The 9,312-nt window shown below is 35.1% G+C and overlaps 2 long non-coding RNA genes across 7 annotated transcripts; both read left to right on the plus strand.

Moving 5' to 3' along the window:
• The first annotated feature begins 216 nt into the window (after positions 1-216).
• Positions 217-2,752, plus strand: LOC110897953. 2 transcript variants are annotated; one of them, XR_002569117.2, is made up of 5 exons: positions 217-406; positions 1,041-1,188; positions 1,620-1,920; positions 2,043-2,262; positions 2,347-2,752. It is a non-coding gene; the product is annotated as an uncharacterized LOC110897953 (long non-coding RNA). The 2 variants fall into 2 exon arrangements; XR_002569116.2 differs by lacking the exon at positions 1,041-1,188 and having other exon boundaries at positions 219-406.
• A 2,331-nt stretch (positions 2,753-5,083) lies between these two features.
• On the plus strand, positions 5,084-8,243 carry LOC110897951. 5 transcript variants are annotated; one of them, XR_002569114.2, is made up of 8 exons: positions 5,084-5,464; positions 5,828-5,930; positions 6,018-6,070; positions 6,177-6,291; positions 6,392-6,453; positions 6,599-6,685; positions 6,810-6,931; positions 7,936-8,243. It is a non-coding gene; the product is annotated as an uncharacterized LOC110897951 (long non-coding RNA). The 5 variants fall into 5 exon arrangements; XR_002569113.2 differs by having other exon boundaries at positions 5,085-5,464; positions 6,819-6,931; positions 7,945-8,243; XR_002569110.2 differs by having other exon boundaries at positions 5,086-5,464; positions 7,945-8,243.
• Positions 8,244-9,312: the final 1,069 nt, after the last annotated feature.

A 9,312-nucleotide genomic window follows, 5' to 3' on the forward strand; every position in this document is an offset into this window, starting at 1 on the left:
GCCACAATATTTTTTTGATTCATGTGACGAAACACATCTTTTAGAAACCTTTAGTCACACTTATAATTAAAAATGTGACAATCACTAGCCACAGTCATAGTAGGCTTTTAATAATGTGACTAAAACATAATTTATATGGTGACTAACGAATTTGTGTGATCAAAAGTATCGTTATTAGTCACTTATAATTATTTATATGTGGCTAAAAGAAAAATGTGACTATAACTATTCTTTGGTCACGGCTTAGTCATTTTACGTGACCATCCACCCTCCACCTGCAATTGGAACCCTAATCCATCACCTGCTACGATAAGTTCAACTTCATCGCTTATCCATTTTTGAGAAAATTTTGATAATATCCAATATCCATTGTTCATCAACATCGGTTGAAGCTTGACTTGGTTTGGTAAGTGATTTACACCAAAACTTTGAGAAAATTAGGTTATAGAATTAGAAATCTTATAACTGAAATTACCGGTTATGAATTTAGTTTTGTTCGTATTTGGTTTTGTAGGTTTTTCTGAATTTATTTTGGCCGTGAGTGGTCGAATTACTTTGAAGTTTAAAAATTAGGGCTTGCAGTTATGTAGATTTTATATATGTGGTGTGGAGCATTCTGAATCTTTCCAGTATTATGATCTTGGGCTTCACATGTATATCATTGAAGATGTAGATATATATGAATCTTTATGTATTTCCTTGTTGTATATAGAACTGCGGTTATTGTTGTAGTGTGATTTTGGATGTTCAACTTTTCTCTAGTCAACTTGTTGTCTGATGAAATGCCTCTTAATTAATGGTTTATTAGTTTGGATGTTAACGCCTGTAATATGCAAATTATTCAATCTTATGTGGTTATGATAATGTTGAGATAGTGTTAAATTGTCTGGTTGTGGACATTCAATTTTTTGTATTGGTTTTTAATAAGTTCGAATGATATCTTGAATCTTGATGTGTGTATTACTATCAACTCAAGGCATGCTAATCATATTTAGTGATATCATTCAAGAAATGACAATTTTCTTTTATTTTCTATGTAGACCTGTACAAAGCATTGCAGCTGCTCGAACTTCAAAACTTCTTTAAGACCACCCATAGTAGGGGGGTTTTTTGGCCTTTTTCTCCAAAAAAAAACGCCCAAACACGCCTTGGGATCGCCCCCGGGGGCATTTTTATTGAAAAAAATGGGTGGGTGTCCTATTTTAAATGCCTGCACTTGATTTTTTGGCCAATAAGACCGTTGCCAACGCCTGCACTTGATGTTTTGGCCAATAGTTATAATTTGAAAAAAAATAATAATTGGGTATTGATTGGTTGGGGCATTATACCACTAGAACCGTTTTAAGATAATGCCCCATAATGCCCACATGCTGACTGGACCGCCACATGGCACAAAACGCCAAAGGGTAGGGGCATTATCTTCCCCTCCCACTACACATGTTCTTAGTTCAATAAACTCATTTAGTTTAATGACTGAATCCAACTGTACCATATGTGGCAGTGCGTACAACCTTCTTTTATGATTTTTATATTATGTTACTATGGTTGACTTTTGACTTTTCTGACCCTGGTTCCCTGTTTATCTAAGTTATTATCAACATGGTCTTGTATGCTTGCAGGGTGTGCCAAGTTACTTTGGTAGCTACTGTTTTAAATTTCAAGGTTTGTGAATTTACTAAGTGATGCAGATGTGATTTGTTTTGTCTTGAGGATTTCGAACTTCAGTAACATCGCCACGAGAATACTTTATTGGTAACAAGATCATTTGGTACAGGTACATTATTATCACTCTTTGTGTATTGTTTTATGAAAGCCTAACAATTTTTATTAGCAACAAAAACCCTGGGTAGCCGGGATCACCCAGCACACCCGCCTAGAGGAAACCCACAATCTCCAAAAACTACAACTACAAACATCTAGGTATAAATACCCCCAATCTCCTCTCTCCATTCTATAAACGAATTCCACTGTTTCTTTCGCACTTCACTCGTTTCAATTTATAAATGTATACATGATTCACCATCTTTGATCTTCCATTTCAGTTGGTTTTGCTACTGTTTCATTGATGGACAAGAGAGTTGAAGCCATGTGAGAGTTCGAACCCACCACCAGCCAACTGTTAAAACTCCGGCTCGCTCTTGTCCCTTTTGTGCCTGAAGATGTTGTTGTCTTTGTTGTTGGTGCCCTCTCCGGTGCTACTGCCAAAATAATTATTGCCCATCTTGACCGGATTAAACTTTATTTCAGCAGTCCAAGGTTTGGGTATGTTTGATAGAGCTGGTTTTCAATTTGATACAGGGATTATGCTTTTGCAATGTTATAAGAGGTTGGTTGTTGTTATGGCAGGTGAGTTAAATATGTTGGGGGAGGGGTATGATTATTGGCATGAAGTTGCTGCTTAGAATGAATATTTAAGCATGGGTTCGGTTTGGTTTGGTTTTAGTTTCCAACGGTTCAGTTACGGAATCAAACCGTAAACACCCCTAGTGGGTATGGTTAGTTGTATTTGTTATAGGTTGGATGTGCTAAAAGGTTGCTGATTGGGGTTGCTATGGGGGAATAGAGGTCAAGACTACTAGGAAGTTTGAAGAGAAAATTTATATATTATAAGTTCGGTTAATTTTTTTTATTATTGTTTCTCTGTTTGGGTGCTTTTAAGAGGTTAATGATTCCATTTCTACCCCTCTTGTAAGGTAAAAAGAATGTAGCATATCGTCCATTTTTTTATGAATGGGTCGTTTGGGTTGTATTCTTTTCTAACGGGTCATATGTATTCTTTGTGTAGCGTGTATTATTTTATTATAAACAAAAATCAAACACGTGTATTATTTTTTTTATTATTATTCATGTTGATTTTGAAAACTTTATTGAATTTGTTGGATTCATTGATACCAGTTGACTTTAAAAAGTCAAGAATGTACATTCAAGTAAGGATGAGAGTGGTACCGGTACCGGTACAGAAAATACCGATACCAAAATTCGCCAAAACTAGGTACCCGTACCGGTACAGAACTATTTGGTACGGGACCGGCATTTGAAGGTAAAATTCGGTATTTTACCGGAGTCATACCGAACTGGTACTGATACCGAAAAAGACAAAAAGTGGGTACCGGCACCGAAAAAATTCGGTATGAAAAATTCGGTACCGGTGCCCAGTACCAAATGCTCATCCCTACATCCAAGGTAGTAGAATGCAATTGACGTTGAAAAGTCAGGAATGTCATAACTTTGACAAACGTTGGTGTTGCTAATGTTATGATCTGCTCATGATATTTGTATGAATTTTGGTGGTTGGTATCAATTTCTAAGTTCATTGACTTTATTAAAAGTCAAATATAATACTTATGAATATGAAATCAAACATGACAGAAGTTAATGATGTTAGATATCCCCACATATGAATTCTCAAACTGTACTTGTTGGGTCGCCACGCGAGAGTCGGGTTGTTCAAAAACCTCAAGCTCGGAGTTTGCTCGAAATTCGCTTGAAAAAAACTAAAAATCAACTCGTTTTTAAATGATCCAAGTCGCTCAGCTTGGTTTGTAAATGAGTCAGGCCCCTTAGCTCGACTTGTAAGTTGTAAACGAGTCGAGCCCCAACCAAGGTAGGTTTGGTTCGTTTCGTGGCTCGCTCGTTTGGCTCATTTAAATTAAACCTCATATGCGTGTGTGTGTGTGTATATATTATCGAAAGAAATAGATTGTTAAGCTATAGTTTTAATTTGTAATAATGATTTAAAAAAATATAGATTAAGGTAACCCGCTTCCGTCTCTTGATCGTCTTTTTAGTTTGCCCAAAGTTAGTTTTCATGAGGAAACCCCATAAGTATGGGGAAAACCCCCTTGTGTGAATCGAACTCAGGACCTAATGGTTCCTAAGTCTTATCCCATCCCAAGTTGTCACTAGGCTACAATGTCATGTGCATATCATACATGTCTTAATCGACCATATTGGACCTTAATATATCATAATGGACAATAATAGATCGTACATGTCATAATGGACTATGTTGGGTCATAGTGGATCACAGTGGACAATAGTAGATCGTGCATGTCTTGATGGATCATATCAGATCTTAATCGATCACAATGGACAATATTACATCCAGCATGTCTTCATAGATCATATTGGATTATTGGGCCTTAATGGATCACAATGACCAATAGTGGATCATACATGTCTTAGTGGACCATATTGGGCCTAAATGAATCATAATGACTAATAGTAGACCATACATGTCTTAATGGAGCATATGAGGCCTTAATGGATCACAATGGACAATATTAGATCATACATGTCTTATTGGACCATATTGGGCCTTAATGGATCATGATGGACAATAGTAGACCGTACATGTCCTAATGGACCATATTGGGCCTTAATGGATCATGATGGCCAATAGTAGACCATACATGTCCTAATGGACCATATTGGGACTTAATGGATCATGATGGCCAATAGTAGATCATACATGTCCTAATGGACCATATTGGGGGTTAATGGACCATATTGAGTCTTAATAGATTATATTGAGTTTTAATGGACCACAATAGCCAATAATGGATCATACATGTCTTAACAAACCATATCAGCAGACTAAAAAACATATGACTTTTAGTAAGGGTGCAGATGAGCTGAGTCAAGCTCGACTAGGCTTGAGCTCAAGCTTGTTTAACTTATGAAGGTTCGAGCTCGGCTTGATTTGTGCTTAGTTTTTAGGCCCGAGCTCGGCTCATAAATAGTTTTTCAAGCTCGAGCTCAGCTCGGGCTTGGCTTGTTTAATATTATTAATTAATTAAAATGTATATATAATATAGTTTTTTATAATATTATAAATGCTATTTAATATTATTTTTATATAATTAAAATTTAAATAAATAGTGAGCTCGTGCTTTTTTCCTAAATGTGCTTGTTTTTGGGCTCGGGCTAAGGCTCAAGCTCGTTTAAACATGACTAATTCTGAGGTTTTTTAGTCGAGATTGACTAAGTCACGAGTAGCTCGATTCATTTATACACTTGTGCCTTAACTATTATTTGTCACGGTGTCACTTTTATGCCTTAACTATTATTTGTCTATGCTCATATCCCATTTATTTACCCGGAAATTCATTTCCCTCCTCCCAAAATCAATCTAAATTTTCATTTCCCTACCCAAAAATTCATTTCCCTCCTACCGAAATCAATATGAATTTTTATTTCCCTCCTACAAGATTCATTTCCCCCAATCAATTCAAATGAAAGACCCAAGCTTCCTTTTACATACTCAACCTTTGAACCACAACCCTAATCCCTAACAATCAAGGATGACGATGGTGGTTATGACAGTGGTTCTGGTTGTAATGTTACAGTGACTAATGTTTAGATCGAAGGTGATGGTGTCGTGAAGGAGGGTGTGCGGGAGAGGTGATTGTTGAAGGTGGGTAGGAGCTGTGGAGGTTTTCGTCAACTTCCTCTATTTCATTCGGTTAGTCTTGAACACATGCAGTGATTCTATTTTGTCTTAATCTCAGTTAGAACCTATAACTACTTGTTGATAGAGTGGATATATTTATATAGTTGGTGTTTGTTGTTTTTAATAATTGGTTTAGTCTTATAAGTTATAAGGTGTTTTGTTTCTTATTTTTCTACAAATTTGAGCCCTAATTATTTTCTGCCATGTAATGGAACTGGCAGATTGGTATTTTTCTACATGTTTCAGCCCTAATCATTTAGAGAATCCATGGTGATTAGGGAGGGTATCGGCTGCATCTAGTAGTTAAAATTTTAAGGAATTTCACATTGGATATCAGCTAATGTAATTAAGTTCTTGAAAAAAACTTGTTTTTAGCATCCTACCAACGAGACAAAGAAGCAAAAAGGCAGAAAATATGGAGAAGCGTATGCAGACCGAGTGTAAGGAGTTTAATGTTGCAATTATTAAGGAGAAAAATGTAATTATAACCAGTTCTGGTTCTTTTCCAAAAAGCAAAATGTTTTTGCTACTTTTCAGAATTCTGGTTTATAATCTTATCTTTCAGGGATTCGCCTTCGCCTGGGACAAGGGGCTTCTAAAGAGCTGACCATTGCAAGTGTACGCCTTTTAAAAACTTAATAGTTGATAGAATGATACTTGTTATTTGTTACTTTGCTTTTTACGTATTAATTAGATTATATTTGTATAATTTTATTGCTTGTAGGTACTAAAAAGGCCAAGAATCGATGGCAGTTGGTTTGTTGGAATGAGAACTCGGCATCACAAGCTTACCTGTAGATGTGAAGTTACCGCCATTCTTGTTCTATATGTCTTCCGAGGTGATGTCTTTATGGATACGTTTTGAGTTAAATTCATTAATTTGCACAAATGACTTGTGGGAAATTAATTTAAAGCCTTTTTGGTGATTAAATGCTGCAGGTTGTCGCTAACTGGATCCATTCTTGCTCATGAGCTGATGCATGGTTGGTTATGTTATAACGGTAACTAAAAAAGTTTCTATTTTTCTTTGAAGAAATTAAAAAAAAGACTTGAATCGTGAAATTTCACATTTTCCATATTAACTCTTCTTAATTTTCATGACCTGATGCATGGCTGGTTACGCCACATTGCTCGCGAAATCAAAAGTGAAAGTGAAAATCATGCATAAAATAGAATCGGAAATGAAGTTGAAAGCTTTGAGGTGAATTTAAGCAAGACGTCTTGTAGTTCTAGGTATCCATGTATTTTGACAACTTGCATGCTTTGAAATTTTTTGATTTTGAGATAATTTAAATCTAATATATTCAGACCTATATTAGTGTATCAATAAAATGTAGCTTGATTTATTTTCTACTAGTGAATGCAGGCACACTTACTTTGAGCTGCTGAAGTTAAAAAGCCATTGAGTGGATAATGTCGTATCTTGATGGTCACTATGTTGGACTGAATCAAACCACAACAGCACCGGTTCCAACAAAGGTAACCAGGCTTAATCCATCCTCTTTATTAGTTGTCGATGAGACATCGAATCAGACAAACCCCAAAGGTGCAGTTGTAGATGCTACTTATAACTATAAGGGCACACGGGGTGGTCCGTTATACCACCCCGATCACTCGTTAACCCATCACGCTACACCGCCGCCGCATGAAGTTTAACGCGTTATTTTTTAAACGCGTTAAACATATAACGCGTTGAACTTTTGAAATGTTTGGCTTCTTTTTGCTTGACGAACCTTCAAACCCTCGACGAACCCTCAAACCCTCGACGAACCTTCTGTTTGGCTTCTTTTTGCTTGAAATGTTTGGCTTCTTGGGCTTACTGTTTTGTCTTGGGCTTTTGGGTTGTTCATCAATTTGGGCTTTTGGAAATGAAAATTAAAAAAATTTAGTGATAAGCAGTACCTAATGAAAAATGGTTTCTAATTTTATAATTAGTGAAATTTATAATTTAGTGTTTAATTTCTAATTTTAAAATAAAAATTAAAAAAAAAATGGGAGTGATAGAATTCCATCACTAGTGAACCACCCCCCTACATTTCTATCACTAGTGATAGAATATTGGGTGATGACATGGCATGATTTGATTGGATAGTGGGAGTGATAGAAACTATCACTAGTGAACCACCCCTCCTCCCCTAATGCTTCATCTTTCGTAACAAACTCTAGTACAAATGATGAAAACAAAGGAGATGCATCAGACACATCTTTTTGTAAGAAGGTTGGTTAATTTTTCATATTAATCTTTATCTTCTTTTTTATTAAGAAAGAAAAAATAAAAACTTGTTTTAGTTGTGGATTTGATTTGGTTAGATAGCATACTAACAGAACCTGATTCGACTAAAGTCCAGGCTTCCTAAAAACTGCCTAAAAACAATCTAGAAATGAGCTAATAAAATATTTCACATGCTATCCTTGATTAGGTACTTACTCACATCTTATCTTTAACCGAACCTATCATTAGATCGAAAACTAAAACAAATCAGTTGTTGCAGGATATTCGTCCAAAGGCGAACAAGTTGCCGGTAGGACCATGCGTGGTGAGAAATCTGGATTTTCCAAGATGCACTTACGATGAAAAATTACCAATCACAAAGAACTTTAACGCAATAGGAAGTTGATCAAAAATGTTAAAGGCATGCCATGCTTTAAAATAGTTTTAGTTTATGTGTATTGTCATTTCTTTTTTCAACTTTTGTAGATAGATTTTATCAGAGGTTTTTTATTAGTCTTAAGTTGAAAACTTATGTATGAATTTTGTTTTATTATTGTTAATATCATTTGGTTTTAGGTTTTTCTCATGTTTACAATTGTTTTTATTTTACAAAAAAATGGCTAATTACACGAAAATGGTCATATAGAACCATAATAAATACGTGTAACCAAAGCTTAAACAATAGTTACACTTAAAATTACTAAAGGTCGTGTGGCTATATATAACCATTAGTCACACCATGGTCATTTTGTTTTTTTGATATGACAGAATATTAACAAACGTCATAGGTAAAAAAATACTGTGTGACCAAAGGTTACACAATAGCCACACTTTAAAAAAAAATTCATGTGGCTTTACATATTTTTTAGCCACGCCATCCTTATTTTGTTTTTTTATGTGACGGAATATTAGCATACGTAATGGACAAAATGAATATGTGTGACCAAATGTTAGATGGTAGCCACACTTAAATTATAAAGTTTCATGTGGCTTTACATAATCATTAGCCACATTATCGTTACATTAGTTTTCTATGTGACGGAATGATAGCAAACACCATGAGAAAAGTAAATTATATGCGACCAAAGGTTAGCCATTAGCCACACTTAAAAATATAAAACTTTATGTGGCTTTACATAAACATTAGCCACACTATGGTCACTTTTTTTTTCTTGTGTGACGGAATGATAACAAACGTTATGTGAAAAAAAAAAAAGAATATGTGACCAAAGGTTAAACAATAGTCACATTTAAAATTACAAAACTTTATGTGTGACTAGAGGTTGGACAATAGTCACATTCAAAATTACAAAGTTGTTTTGTGTGTCTAGAAATAGTTTTTAGCCACAGTTATAGTAAACTCATGTGACTAAATAATAAAACGACCACACTTATAGTAAGTTCGTGTGGCCGTTGCTACCATTTAGTCACACTTAATGAATGAAATGCTTGATTACAAGAACTTTTTTTGCCACATTTTTTAATTGATGTGACTAAATCAAACTTTTAAGTGACTATATAATAGAAACGGACACACTTACAATAAATTCATGTGGCTGTTGCTACTATTTAGCCACACTTATTGTACAGAATGTCTAATTGCAGCAAGATATGTGGTACCCTATAGCCACACTTTTAGGTTGCTACG

This window comes from Helianthus annuus, chromosome 13 (assembly GCF_002127325.2).
Source record: "Helianthus annuus cultivar XRQ/B chromosome 13, HanXRQr2.0-SUNRISE, whole genome shotgun sequence".
Taxonomy (NCBI): domain Eukaryota; kingdom Viridiplantae; phylum Streptophyta; class Magnoliopsida; order Asterales; family Asteraceae; genus Helianthus; species Helianthus annuus.